Source organism: Cnephaeus nilssonii, assembly GCF_951640355.1.
Source record: "Cnephaeus nilssonii genome assembly, chromosome: 2".
Lineage (NCBI taxonomy): Eukaryota > Metazoa > Chordata > Mammalia > Chiroptera > Vespertilionidae > Cnephaeus > Cnephaeus nilssonii.
In genome coordinates, this window is record NC_137073.1 from 11,307,812 (window position 1) to 11,321,914 (window position 14,103).

Consider the following 14,103-nt stretch of genomic DNA (forward strand, 5'->3'; position numbering starts at 1 on the left):
TCTAACTCCCTCTCCCTCTTTCTGTCTCTGGAATTAATAAAAAACATCTAAAAAATAAACAGCCCTAGCTGGTTTGGCTCAGTGGATAGAGCGTCGGCCTGCGGACTGAAGGGTCCCAGGTTTGATTCCGGTCAAGGGCACATGCCTGGGTTGCGTGGAGGATCCCTAGTAGGGGGCGTGCAGGAGGCAGCTGATCAATGATTCTCTCTCACCATTGATGTTTCTATCTCTCTCTCCCTCTCCCTTCCTCTCTGAAATCAATAAAAATATATTTATAAATAAATAAATGGAGTCACCCGCTTGCCTGGCTGTCACTGGGACAGGGAACTTGCTGCCTGGAGCTGCCTGATTCCTTCTGAAACCTGACTCCCACCCACCCCTGAGCAAGCTTCTGTTCTCCTGGTCCTTTCTGTCTGAGCTGCCTTTAATCCCACCCATCCCACCAGGCTCAGCTCAAATGCCTCCCCGTCTTCACAGTCGTCCCTGACTTGCCCTGACCGCCTGTCTCCTCGCCTCCCCCGCAGCCCGCCCCCTTCTCTTGCTCTCACCCATGAAGCCTGTGCCCAGAATTCACCGTCATTTGGCACACAGCTCCTTGAGATTTCCCCTCAAACTCCTCTTCCCACGTGTCACTTATTCGTTCAATTAATGTTTATTGGGTGCCTACTGCACTACAGCGGCCTGGCTGAAGGCAGGCCCTGCACGGAGGGACAAACGGGAGCCTGGTGTGATTGGAACCAGACCTTAGGGCCACTTGTCAGCTCTTGAACTCAGGAGGCAGATGGCAGGAGCAGCGTGAGGCAGTGAGCTCTCAGCCCAGCACAGGTCTGCTAGGTCAGCTTCAAGAATCACAGCCAGCAGCTTCCATGTACTGGGCTATTCCTCTGTGATGGGTGTTCTATAGGCATTGTGTCATTTAATCCTTACAATAACCCTATAGGTGTACTACTATGGATCCCATTTTACAGACTAGAAAACTGAGGTTCAGAGAAGTCAAGTAACTCGCCCAAAGTCACACGGCCAAAACCTGCAGAAGCTGGGATTTTGAACTCAGGTCTATCTGATTTTCTACCTCCAGGCTTTTCCCTTTATACTACATGCCTGAGAAGAAACGTGAATACTGACAAGGAGGAATCCTAGAAGCTAGTTAATTTCTGGTCAATACTAGTACGTCCTCTGAACCTCCGTTTTCTAACCTACCAGACGGTGAGACTACCCTCTCCTCTGTCTATGTCGAAGGAAAAAACAAGCTGGGAAGTGCTGTGTCCCTCGCTGGCTGTGGCCACACCCTGAACACTGGGTCCTTTGACACTTGGCCAGAAGGTCTCACAAGCCACCCCTCGCTCCTGGCCTCTGATTGGCCTTCCCTAGCCACGCCCTTCCCTGGCACAGCCTATGCCTGAAGGCCTTTAAGCGGGTATTCCAGGAACCAGGAAGTTCTTGGAATTACAGAATGTTTGGTCAGGAAGGATCTTGGGGTTAGAGTCGTACTGTTTATATATATATATTATTGATTTTCAAGAGGAAAAGAGAGGGACAGAGAGATAGAAACATCGATGATGAGAGAGAATCATTGACTGGCTGCCTCCTGCACGCCCTACACTGAGGATGGAGCCTGCAACCCGGGCCTGTGCCCTGACCGGAACGAACCATGACTGCCTGGTTCATAAGTCGACACTCAACCACTGAGCCATGCCAGCAGGGCAACAAGAACGCACTCTTGACTCTGCCCCTCCAGAACCTCCCTTCAGTTCCACCCCCTCTCCTACACCCTTTCTTTTTCACCTCCCGGTTGCATGTAATATCTGTTTCCCCAAGTTCTTGGGTTCCTCCTGAGAAAGAGAGAGGTGACTGATGGCTCTTCCCCCTCAGAACTTACGGAAACTTCCCCTCAGGTTGCCGCGATCTGTTCAAAGGATTCCCGGCTCCTTGCAGAACCAGGACACTTACTCCGGGCTCTGTATTGCTTCACAAGCACCTGGCCCCCTCCTGCCCACTCCTTTCTCCAAGGCCAGCTCTCAGATGTCGGGTTTTAAAATTTCAGAATCACCCCAAGTCAACGTGCAGCTAGAAGTCCTTCAAGATCATGCTACTCATGGTAACAGCCACAGCGGCCATCCCTGCCGCTATTTACTTAGAATTCTAAACATGACCGCTACCTCCTCACCTCTGTACTCAAATGTATTTAAAAAGGAAACTGCATAACCACCAAAGATGGAAACCAACAATCACTGTCACAGTTAGAAGATAACTGTAAGGAGAAACGCCTATCATTTTATAACTTTCAAGTCCACCTGTGCACGACCTACCATGACCTTGTGTATGAGGAGTCATAGGTTTTCACACTTGGAGAAGCTCTGGTTGTCCATGAGCCAGCCACCCTGCCAGGTGCTTTGCAACCTGGGAGAACGCCTCATTGTTAGCTCTCAGAAGTTAAAGAAAATCCTGATGCCTGGCTCCCGCGCCCAGCGTTGCCGATTTCCTTGGTCTGGGGTACAGCTTAGGCATTGAGACTTTGAAAGGTGACTCTAGCCCGGCCGACGTGGCTCTGTGGTTGATCTTCAATCTGTGAACCAGAGGGTCACGGTTCGATTCCCGGTCAGGGCACATGCCTGGGTTGCAGGCTCGAACCCCAGTGTGGGACGTGCAGGAGGCAGCCGATCAATGATTCTTTCTCACCATTGGTGTTTCTATCTCTCTCTCCCTCTCCCTTCCTCTCTGAAATCAATAAAAATATTTTTTAATATTTTATTGAATTTTTACAGAGAGGAAGGGAGAGGGATAGTTAGAAACATTGATCAGCTGCCTCCTGCACACTTCCTACTGGGGATGTGCCCGCAACCAAGGTACATGCCCTTGACCGGAATCGAACCTGGGACCTTTCAGTCTGTAGGCCGTCGCTCTATCCACTGAGCCAAACCGGTTAGGGCTAATAAAAATATTTTTTTAAAAGAAAGAAACGTGATTGTAGTGTGCAGTGAAGTTTAGGACCACTGACGCCAGGCTTTTGTCTCAGATTATATTTACCGAAGACAGTCCCAGCAGGAGTTCCCATCCCACGTGCTCTCCATACGGTGTGGCCTTGAGGGCATGGGACTGTGTTCCTTCCTTTGAATGCGCAAGGGCCTTCATGGCTGCCTTGGCTGATCCAGGATGGCACAGGTGGTGCTATCTGAGAGTGTGTCTCCCCCTTTCTCCCTGGGGTTCCAGGACCTCCGACACCCCGCTGTGCAGAAGTCCAAGATCGCAAACGTGGAGAGACGAGGTGGAGCCACATGTTGGCGGGCCGGCCTCAGCTCGGCTGGGGTCCCAGCTGAAAGCCATCCTCCGTGTTCAGACATGTGAGGGACGGGAGCCTGCAGGGGTTCCCGTCCCAGGTGTCAAGTCACCCCCAGCAATTGCGTCTTCCCAGATGAGGCCTGAGGTGTCATGGAGCAGAGAGACAAGGTAATTTCCGAGCACAGAATCTGGGAGCATAAACAAAATTGCTGTTTCACAGCACTGCGGTTGGGGATGATTTGTTACGCAGCAAGAGTGACCAAAACAGCCTCAGTGTCCCCCAGACCTATGTCCACCTCCAGTCTGCAAACTTGGCTGTGACCCGGGACAGGTTAGCGTTTCCCCTGCTTCTCCATTTGCACAGCTGTAAACAGGAGAGGCAAAGCGCACCCACCTCCCGGCATGGTTTTGAGAACACAAGGAAATTGTGTTTTTCAAGCGCTTAGCAGAGTACCAGAGCCAGAAAAAGAACCTGAGGAGATAGCAGAGTGGCGACTAACAGCACAGAGTTTGGCCTCAGACTCTGGGTGCAAGTCCCGGCTCCTTTACTGTGTGACCTCGGGCCAGTCGCCTGACCTAATTATTATCACACAAGCCCTGCGGGAGAGAAAAGACCTGGGTCATGTGCTCATCACTGCCACAGGGTGAGCCAGGAGTCGACCGGGTGTGCTGACCGCCATGCTCAAACCTTCTAGAGAGCTCTGTGCACTTCAGGGAGTGCCTCGGGGGAGCAGGCAAAGAAGCAGAGAACTCCAGTCCCAAATCCCTGTGCAAGCAGCCAGGCTTGACGACGGAGGCCGCTCCCGGGGGCCAGACCAAGAACCCAGGCACCTGTCCGTCCGAAGCAAGCACTTCCTTTTCTTCGTAACACAAGGTTTTCCTTGCTTTTCTGATTACAAAAGCAGTTCGTGTTGTGGGACCAGAAGGTGACCCCCAACCTCTGGTTCAGCCCTCCTGACTGACCGAGCACCCCCGCCTGCCAGCTTTTGCAAAACACGTAAGTTATAACATGAAAGTCCGGTTGTATCGCTTCCCAGAATGCTCACACGGCTCTGTGCGCCCTCGCCTGTCTCCCTTTTCTGGAGAACTGGGTTGGAGAGTTTGGTTTGGTTTAGTTTTTAACTGTTTGAGGAGATCATCATTTATTCATTCAGCAAATATTTGAGCCAGGGCGTATTCTAAAAGCTGTGAGTACAGAAGTAAACTAGTTCCTTCCTCGTGAGCTCACATCCTAGTGCGGCAGACAAACAGTACAGGTGCACACAGGGAACAAGGATGTCCAGGAAGCCTGCCTGAGAAGGTGGCATTGAAGCAAAGGCCAGAGGAAGGTAGGGAGTGACTCGTGATGATAATCCTATTTTTAAAATATATTTTATTGATTTCAGAGCGGAAGGGAGAGGGAGAGAGAGAGAGAAACATCAATGATGAGAGAGAATCATTGGTCGCCTACTTCCTGCACAGCCCCTACTGGGGATTGAGCCGGCAACCCAGGCATGTGCCCTTGACCCTTCAGTCCACAGGCTGATGCTCTACCCACTGAGCCAAACCAGCTATGGCCTGTTTATTTTCTTAAGAGCACATAGTACTGTCTGACAAACTGCCTATTTTACTTATTAATTTATTGTCTGGGGTCAGGGGAGGCGACCCCTGGCAGCTGAGAAACCCAAGGCAAGGAGAGGAGCTGAGTGGCCACAGGCAGAGAGCGGGCTTGGGGTGGGCTTGGGGCTGGGCAGGGAGGCCTACATGCTCCCACCACCTCCCTCCCTCCCCCCTTCCCCCCCTCAGCTGCTGCCCTGTTCCTGGAGGAGACGCACCCCCTGGGGCTCTGCCGCTGTCCTGTCGGAGCCACTCTGCCACCACCTTCCTAGCAGGGCTCCCTGCTGCCCATTTGACACAGGACCTCAACCACCTGCACTTAGTCCAAGCGCCTCTCGCTGCCGCTTCCTCAGGGCTGGGCCCTGGCACTCAGTAGGCGCACAACAAACATCCATGAGTGAATGTGTCAGAAATAGTCTTGCTTCGCACCATCCTTCTGCTGGGGACATGTCTCCTCATCTTCACCTGTCAGAATTCCACTGGTTCTGAAGAATGACCCTATTTGCATAATGTTGCCTTTCCACGTTACCGTTTCCCCTCCCTGGTCATCCAACAGGTCTGACGTCCCAGCAAGCTCATCAAGCAAAGGGGGTCGCCATCCCATTTTACAGACAGGGGAGCTGAGGCTTGAAAGGAAAGTGACTTGCTAGGAGGCCTGCAGCTGCGTCCTGGCACCGCTGGAGCTGGAGCCCCTGAGGCAGGTCCAGTCAGAGACTCTCACAGGAAGCTTCCCGATTCCTCACAGGAACCGCCCTGTCCCACACTCCAGGCCCCTCCGCACCTCGCACGCAGTGCAGCCGATTTGAGGGCTGTCTGCTTCCCTGTGGGTGAAAGGAAGTGAAGGGGAGTCCATGTAAGTGTTCTGCTTCTAACTGAGCTGGCCGGACCTGCTCTGCCCTCCTCCTCCAGGGCCAGGTCGGCAGTGGCATTCTGTTTCTCGGGCCAGTGAAGACAGCGGTGAGGACACTGAGGTTTTGACCAACCAGCTCTGCGAGAGGGTCCTGCTGAGTGGGCCAGTCTACCCACCAGATCTGTCACCTACCAAGGTGAGTATGAGCCAGGACGGGGGCCAAGGAGGTGGAGGGGCAGCTGACCTCTGCCCCAGCTCCTGCTCTGGCACCAAGGTCCCTGCCTTCCTCTCTCCTTGCTTCCTGGCATTTACTGAGAAAGCTTGGGATGCATATTCCTACTCCTGGGCAGGCAGGCAATTCTGGAAGTTGAAGGAATGGCCATGAGACTCCCGACTTGCTCTTCTTCTCTCCTCTGCCCTCTCACTGTGTTTCTGTTTCCTGCATTCTTCTTTTTTTTAATTTTTTGTTGATTGATTGATTGGAGAGAGAGAGAGAGAGAGAGAGAGAGAGAGAGAGAGAGAGAGAGAAACATGTGCCCTGCCTGGGGATCAAACCTGAAACCTTGGCATATGGGGAGGACTCTCTAACCAACTGAGCTACCCAGCCAGGGCTGTTCCCTGCATTCTTCTGATTTGTGCTGCTCACCATACCCATCCTGGCAAGATATTGGACCATGAGTGGCAGGCAGGACAAGTTAGGGCCCGTCACACTCTCAATGAATACAGGAGGGGCCGTGGCTTTATCAATACAGGGCTTGGGCACAGCTATTGGTTGCCTCCTGCATTATCCCTACGTGGGATCGAGCCTGGGAATCTAACCAGTGACCTCTCGGTGAACCACACCTCATCACCAACGAGCCATACCAGCCAGGGCACTGCCCCTTCATTATGGGCCTGGTTTCTGGTTTCTGGCCCCTTCATTCCTTTGTTCACTCAGTAGAGGTGGTATGACTAGTAGTTAAGAGTATGGACTCTTGCCCTACCCGGTTTGGCTCAGTGGATAGAGTGTCGGCCTCAGACCGAAGGGTCCCAGGTTCGATTCCGGTCAAGGTCATGTACCTCGGTTGCAGGCTCCTCCCTGTCCGGGACCTGGTCGGGGCACATGCATGAGGCAACCAATTGATGTGTTTCTCTCACATCAATATTTCTCTCTGTCTTTCCCTCTCTCTTCCACTCTCTAAAAATCAATGGGAAAATATCCTCAGGTGAGGATTTAAAAAAAAAAAAAAAAAAGAGTATGGACTCTTGCCTGGCTGGTGTGGCTCAGTTGTTGAGCCACGATGAACAAGAAGGTCACAGTTCGATTCCCAGTCAGAGCACATGCCCAGACTGTGGGCTTGATCCCTAGTAGGGGGCGTGAAGGAGGCAGCCAATCAGTGATTCTCATCATTGATGTTTCAATCTCTCCCTCTTTCTTCCTCTCTGAAATCAATAAAAACATACTTTCAAGAAAAAAAAAAGAGTGTGGACTCTTGGAACTATAGTTGATTACATTGTATTATATAATCAAAATTTGCTAAGTCAGTAGAACTTAAATGTTCTCACACAAAAAATAAATAGATTTAAGAGGTGATGGATGTGTTGTCTAACTCGATGGGGGAAAGCTTTTGTAATGTATGCATATATCATATTGTATACTTTAAATAAAATAATTGTATTTGTCAATTACATCTCAATAAAATTGGGAAGAAAGAGAGTGTGGATTCTCAAGTCATACTGTTTTAGTTCAAATTTCAGTTCTGCTATTGTTGGGGTTTTTTATAGTTTAATATATCTTAATAGCAAACTTACAGAAACAGCCCAGAAAACAGACAACATTAAAAATATGTACTGCCTGATTGGTGTGGTTGAGCATTGACCTATGAACCAGGAGGTCATGGTTCGATTCCCCTGTCAGGTCACATGCCTGGGTTCCGGGACTCAATCCCAGTGGGGGGTGTGCAAGAGGCAGCCAATCAATGATTCTCTCTCATCATTGATGTTTCTATCTCTCTCTCCCTCTCCCTTCCTCTCTGAAATCAATAAAATATTTTTTTTAAATCTACTTACACGTAGGACAACTCAGAAAGTATAGTGAATGGATGGAGTCTACTTTATGATAAAAATGCTACAAACACCATTTAGTTGCTATCAATAAGAAATGTACCTGTTTTTTTAAAATCCAGTAAGTGTACCTTGACCTGTGTGGCTCAGTTGGTTGAGCGTCATCCCATGTACCAAAAGGTTGCCAATTCAATTCCTGGTCAGGACACATGCCCAGCGTGCAGGTTCGGTCCTGGTCAGGGTGCAATTGTTACCCTTTGGCATGGATAGCAGGTTGGTGTCTTCACAAACACCACCCAGACAGGCCTCACTTGACCCTGCAAAGCGCCAATAGCTGCACTCCGGAAGCGCAGGTCTGTTTTAAGTCCTGAGCAACTTCTCGCACCAAACGCTGGAAGGGAAGTTTTCAAATCAGAAGTTCAGCGGACTTTTGATAACGTCTCAAGTAACGAAGTGCCCTGTACCAGGGCTGTAATGATGAGGTTTCTTCACCCCTCCAGTAGAGGGCGCACTCTTTCGAGCGGCTTTGGTAGGCATTTGCTTCCTTGGCGCTTTACCGCCTGTGGATTTGCGAGCAGTCTGCTTTGTAGGAGCCATGGTATAGAGACCTCTTTACTTACCCGCCTTCTCCTGGAGCTCGCGAGCTGGAGGCAGCGCTGCTCAGTTTCCTCATCTGTAAAATGGGTTGTTTTAAGGATTACATGAGTTTATGCAGGTAAAGCTGTTAGGACAGTAACTGGCATGCAGAGAAGGCTCAGTAAATGCTAACTGCTGTCCCAGGCAGTGTAGTATAGTGGTTAAGAAAACCAGATATCCTGGGTTCAAATCCCAGAGCTGCCACTTACTAACTTAACACTGAGCACAAAGCCTAACCACTCTAGGCCTCAGGGTCCTCTTTTGTATAAAATAAACACGAGCAATAGTATCCACAACATAGAATTAAATGAGCCAATTATTGAAAAGTGCCTGGCACATGTAAGCATTTGGGTAGATTTTTTAGTTATAATTTTAATTTTATCCCATCCAGTATAAGCTCCATGAAGGCAGAACTTCCTGCTGGCTTCATTCACTGCTGTAGCTCTGGTGCCTAGAACAGTGCCTGGGACATTGTTGTCAGTATCCCGTTGTTTGCCGCGTTGGTGCTCAGTAACTATGGACCGAGCATCCACTGTTTTCGCACTGTTCCTTCTCTGTGGAATGTGCTTGTCGCTGGCTTCTTTCCACTCTATGATACCATCGGACTTGATCGTGATTTTTAAAATCCGGTCTGAGGTTTTTTATGTTGGAAATCAATCGTGAAGGTGGATCAAAGCAGGGGAGGCACATGTGCTACCAGAGGCAGAAACAGAACACCAAGTGCCTTAAGCAGGAAAGAAGATGGGCTTGGGAAACTGAACGTTTCAGAATAAATTGACTGGAAAAGCTGGATCCAGGAGCTTAAAATACATAACAATCAAGGTTCTTGTCTCCCTCAGTAGCTCTCAGCCCTGCTTTCCCTGCACTGGCTCCCGTCTGAGGCAGGTTCGGGCTCACATTCTACCGGCCTAGCAATCCCTGCAGAGAGAAAGCCTTTCCTGCCAGCAGGCCCAGGACTGACTCAGTGTGTCACGTCTCCGTCCTTGAACTGCTCACTGCAGCAAGGGGCTGGCCGGGCCTGGGTCATGTGCCCACATGGGGGTGTCAGCCTCTGGGAGAGGAGAGGATAATTCCCCAAAGGAAAATCCAGGTGCTTTTGAAAATATATGTAAAGCCCTAGCTGGTTTGGCTCAGTGGCTAGAGCTTCAGCCTGCGGACTGAAGGGTCCCGGGTTCAATTCCACTCAAGGGCCTGTGCCTGGGTTGCAGGCTCGATCCCCAGTAGGGGGTGTGCAAGAGGCAGCTGATCAATGATTCTCTCTTATCATTGATGTTTCTATCTCTCTCTCCCTCTCCCTTCCTCTCTGAAATCAATTATATATATGTGTGTGTGTGTGTGTGTGTGTGTAAAAAAAATGGTGGACAGGTGGAAATGACAGATGGCAACTATATCCCAAGCGATGCTCTTCTCTCGTCATTCTCTCACCCTCTGACCAGTTGACCATCTTTGCGTCTCGAGCTCTCAATATTATTAGCACTTCGTTTCCAGATCACCAGAGCACACGTCCATGTGCTCTCTCTTCCCCTGAGGAAGGTACTGTCATGCCCATTCTCCAGGTGAAGAAATGAAGGCCAAAAAGAGGCTCGCCGGGTGTCCCAGTAACTTGCAAACTGCCTGCTTTGTCCTACTCCCTGTGGTTTCACATATCCACCCATTCTTCACAGAGAGATGGCCGCCCTGCGGGCCAAGACCATAGCGTCCTAATTCTGTCTTGCCCTCCGATCCAGGTGGGCACTTCCTGCAGAAGCATGGGAGGAGTGAAGGTGTCCACGCCGCTTGCCTGAGGTCTGGAGCAGACCCTCTGGGTTTGGGAAGGGCACAGGAAGGCAAGGTGGGAAGGCTGAGCTACGCAGGCTGTGGGGAGAAGGTGGGAGGCCAGGTTTGTGGAGCACCAGGAAGAGCCGAGCGCCCAGCAGGAGGGCGACAGAGGAAAAACACCAGCCCGGGGAAGAAAAGTCCCGGGTTGAGTCCCGGCTCTGCTCTGCCCTTTCCCATGTACACCCTCTTGAGCAAGATGCTCACAACACACAGTGCCTCAGTTTCCCCATCTGCAGAATGGGGCCCACCTCTCAGCCCATGAGTGAAGGCAAACTTGGGAGGCTGCAGGGTGTCACGGGTCAGACAGCTCCAACACTTCCCAGGGCTGGGCTTTCGGCTCTTCCTTCCTGGCGCTCAACAAACCTGGCCTCCCACCTTCTCCTCACAGCCTGCGCAGCTCAGCCTTCCCACCTTGCGTGCCCGTGGAGTTTACAGAGAACACCCAGTGATGACCATCTTGTCCATGGGAAGTCCTCCCACCCCCTTTCTCTCAGCCCTCCCAGGTACCCGCCATGGCCTCATGGGAAAAAGAGAGGTGGGACCTTTCCCCTCGCCAGGCTCCCCCTCCCAAGGTCAAAGGTGGGTGGGAGGGGTAGAAGTAAATCCTGCTAGACCTGGGTGCAGGGTGGGATGGGTGCATGTGGCCAATGGGAGAGAGACCCAGTGATCATGGGACTCCAGGCCTCATCCACCCCCGTTCTCCTGGGAGGGGGTGGGCAGTGCAGTGCCTAACCTCAGGGCCTCATATCCTGTTCGGGAGACTCAGAGGTGTGGCCCCAGCTCCAACCTCACCTCCCCACAGACTTCCCGCCTGCACCAAAGCCCATCTTGGTTTCACCCAGGGACTCGTTCCAAGCCTCAACGATGATGACATCACAGGGCCCAGGGATTCCCCACTTGAGTTCCAGTCTTCATTCTGTCACTGATCCACTGGGTGGCCTTGAATAAGATATTTCCCTTCCTGATTCCACCCTGATGTCACATCTGAAGCTTCTGCCTTCTGGTTCCTGAGCTCAGAATTCCGAGGCAACCCCATGGAGTGCTCCACAGGCCAGAGCTGGGTCAGGGCTTGGAAAATAATCAGGAAATGGGTGTATGGTTCTTTCTCTTTTTAAAAATCATCTAGGTTTTCATTCTCTACATAATAACAGTGGCATCGTTTGAAAATTGCTATTACTTTTCAATGAGGAAACTGAGGTCCAGGGCAGGCCTGTGACTCACCTGAGGCCCAGGGGGTTAGCTGCACACTGCAGTCCACACGGGATTCTTGGCTTCCTCTCCCGCCGTTCTCACCCCTCACCGCATCCCTTCCATTTCCTGCTGGCCCCAGCCCGAGCCTCAGCCCACCTGCCAAGATCTAATTGTGGAAACTGAGGCCCAGGTAGGCAGAGAGGGGCCCATCCTCCAAGGATGTGGACAGAGGCTGGCGCTGCCCTCCCTAGCCCTCTGGCTTCTGGTCAAGGTTCTGCTGAGTCCGTCAGCCAGGGCCATGTCCAGGTGCCCCAAGCCTTGGGCAGCGTGGGAGAAGGCTGACAGTGAGACCTCAGGGCGCAGGCTGGTCCCAGACCCGCTGCTCCACCGGCAGCTTACAGATCACCAGCCTGAGCAGGACCTCGATGAGGCCCTCGGGGCGGAAGACAGATTTGTTGAGTGAGTTAATATGAACCTGCTATTGTCAGCTACTGGGGACACATCAGGGCACAAAGCAGGCAAAAATCCCCACCTTTCTGGAACCCACATCCTGGTACATGGTGACAGACAAAAAATAATTGAGAAAATGTTAAATATCTAAAAATATTATATATCTAAAATGCTATGCGGGAAAAAATGCAGGAGAGGAATAGGGAGGGCTGGAGGCAGGGTTGCATTTTTTAGGAGGGTGGTTCGTAAAGACCCTAGTTGAGAACGTGGCATTTGAGCAGAGATTGTAAGGCGAGGGTACGCTTTGCAGATATCTGGAAGAAGGGTGTTCAGGCAGAAGGAACAGCAAGTGCAAAGGCCCTGAGGCAGGAGCATGCCTGGCATGTTCTAGGAGCAACGAGGAGGCCGGTATGGCTGGAGGGGTATGAGTGAGGATAGAGGGAGCAAGATAAGCAAATGTTACATGCCCATTGCCCACAAGCTTTATGGCAGGAAGAATAAGCCATTCAGGGGGAAGCCTGTGACAAGGCGTATAAGGCAAGGAGGGCATTCTAGGCAGAGACCAGCCTGGGAAAGGCAAAGAAGTATGAGGTGGCTCATCGCGTTCAAGCATGAAGCTCCAGGGGCTGGAGCAGGAGTAGAGTGGAAGTGAGAGGTGAGGCTGGAGGAGCCAGCTGCAGCCAGACTGAGAAGGGCAGAGAAGCAGCAAGGGGCAGAGGTCTCGGGAAACCCTACGAGAAGGTTGGGAGGGCCAGAGAGCAGGAGATGGGGTTCAGGATTTGAGAGGTCAGGTGTGGCTCTGGTCAGGGAGTGAGTGGGTGGGCATGTCTCTAGGATGATGGCAAGACTTGGGGATGTGAGGAAAGCCAGCCAGAGCCTCTGCCGGTCCTCACCAGGAGCCTAAGGATGTGTAGGACCCGCCCGCAGGGAGCGCCGGGTGCATGGGATGTGGGGGAATGAGCTGCCACCACTGGGGGGCATAGCAAGGGAAACCAGTCCGGGCTAGACAGGTGCCAGCCGCTCTTCCTTGTCCGTCTCCTCCAGCAGTCCTCTGGGATTGACCCCTGGCTGGTGCTGGTACTTCCCTGGCAGTTGGTCCCAGGCTACCCTGGTGGGCAGTGCCAAGGCAGAGCTGAGGAGGCAGGGTATAGGAAGGGGAAGCCCCCTTGGTTTCTGTCTCACAGCAGGGACCCAATAGGGAAACCCCGCAGGTCCCAAAAGGAAAGTGGCAGCAGTGGGCCTCGGGGAAGACCAAGAAACCCCCATTTTCTCCCTGAAGATGGGAAATCCAGGGCGGGGCTTAGGGCGGGGCTGTGCTGGAAGGAAGATCTGTGGTTGATGCAACCCAGCCTTGACAGCTGTCTACAGAGCAGAAACTATTCTGGAACCTGGCTGAGGCCTGGTCCTGACCTCACACAACCCAACCTGGCCACAGGCTGAGCCCTAACCTGCTCATCAACTGAGCTCTTATCCCAGCCCACACCGGAGCCCTGACCCGAGTCACAAGCTGTCAGAACCTTGACCACAGACCGAGCTCTGTGCCCTCTCTGGACTGAGCCCAACCCTAGTTCATCCCCAGTAGAGCCCCCCGGCCATTGATAGCTCTGACCCCAAACACAGAGCCAGGACGCTGGTCCCAGACAAAGCTCTGAGTCCAACCCTAGACCATGTTCTGATCCCAAGTATAGAGTGAGCTCTAATTCAAGATCTGACTCTGGCGAAAGACTGAGCTCTTGGCCCTGAATGAAACTTCTCATCCAGCCCCGACCTAGGCTATAGACTGAGCCCTGACTCTGCCCAGACTGAGACCCCTCTGCCCCACACAAAGCCCCATCCCAGCTACCCAATGAGCCCCAACTTCCCTTGTATTCCCTTCCCCGGCCATCTGGTAAACCAGAAGAGAGTAAAACCCCAAGTCCCCTCTGATGGACAGTCTTCTTACCTGGCCATTCATCTTTTGAAGGACAGTAGGCTGGTGATGGCACTAGAACGATAATGACAGAGCAGAGAAACAGGAGGGGATTCAAGTCTCTGGGACCTACCAGCAAATAGAGAAGGTGGCTCACCTGAGAGTGGGGAAGTGAGGGAAAGACTGGACCTGGAGCTCAGCAGGGTCAGCAGCTTGGATTGACTGAACCCCAGCTTCCCGCCATCCCCCACCACACCCCCTCTGGGAAGGGAAATTACATTTCCCCATTTTAGCAAGGGGTGGTGAGGAGGGAAGAGTTAGTTAAAGCAAA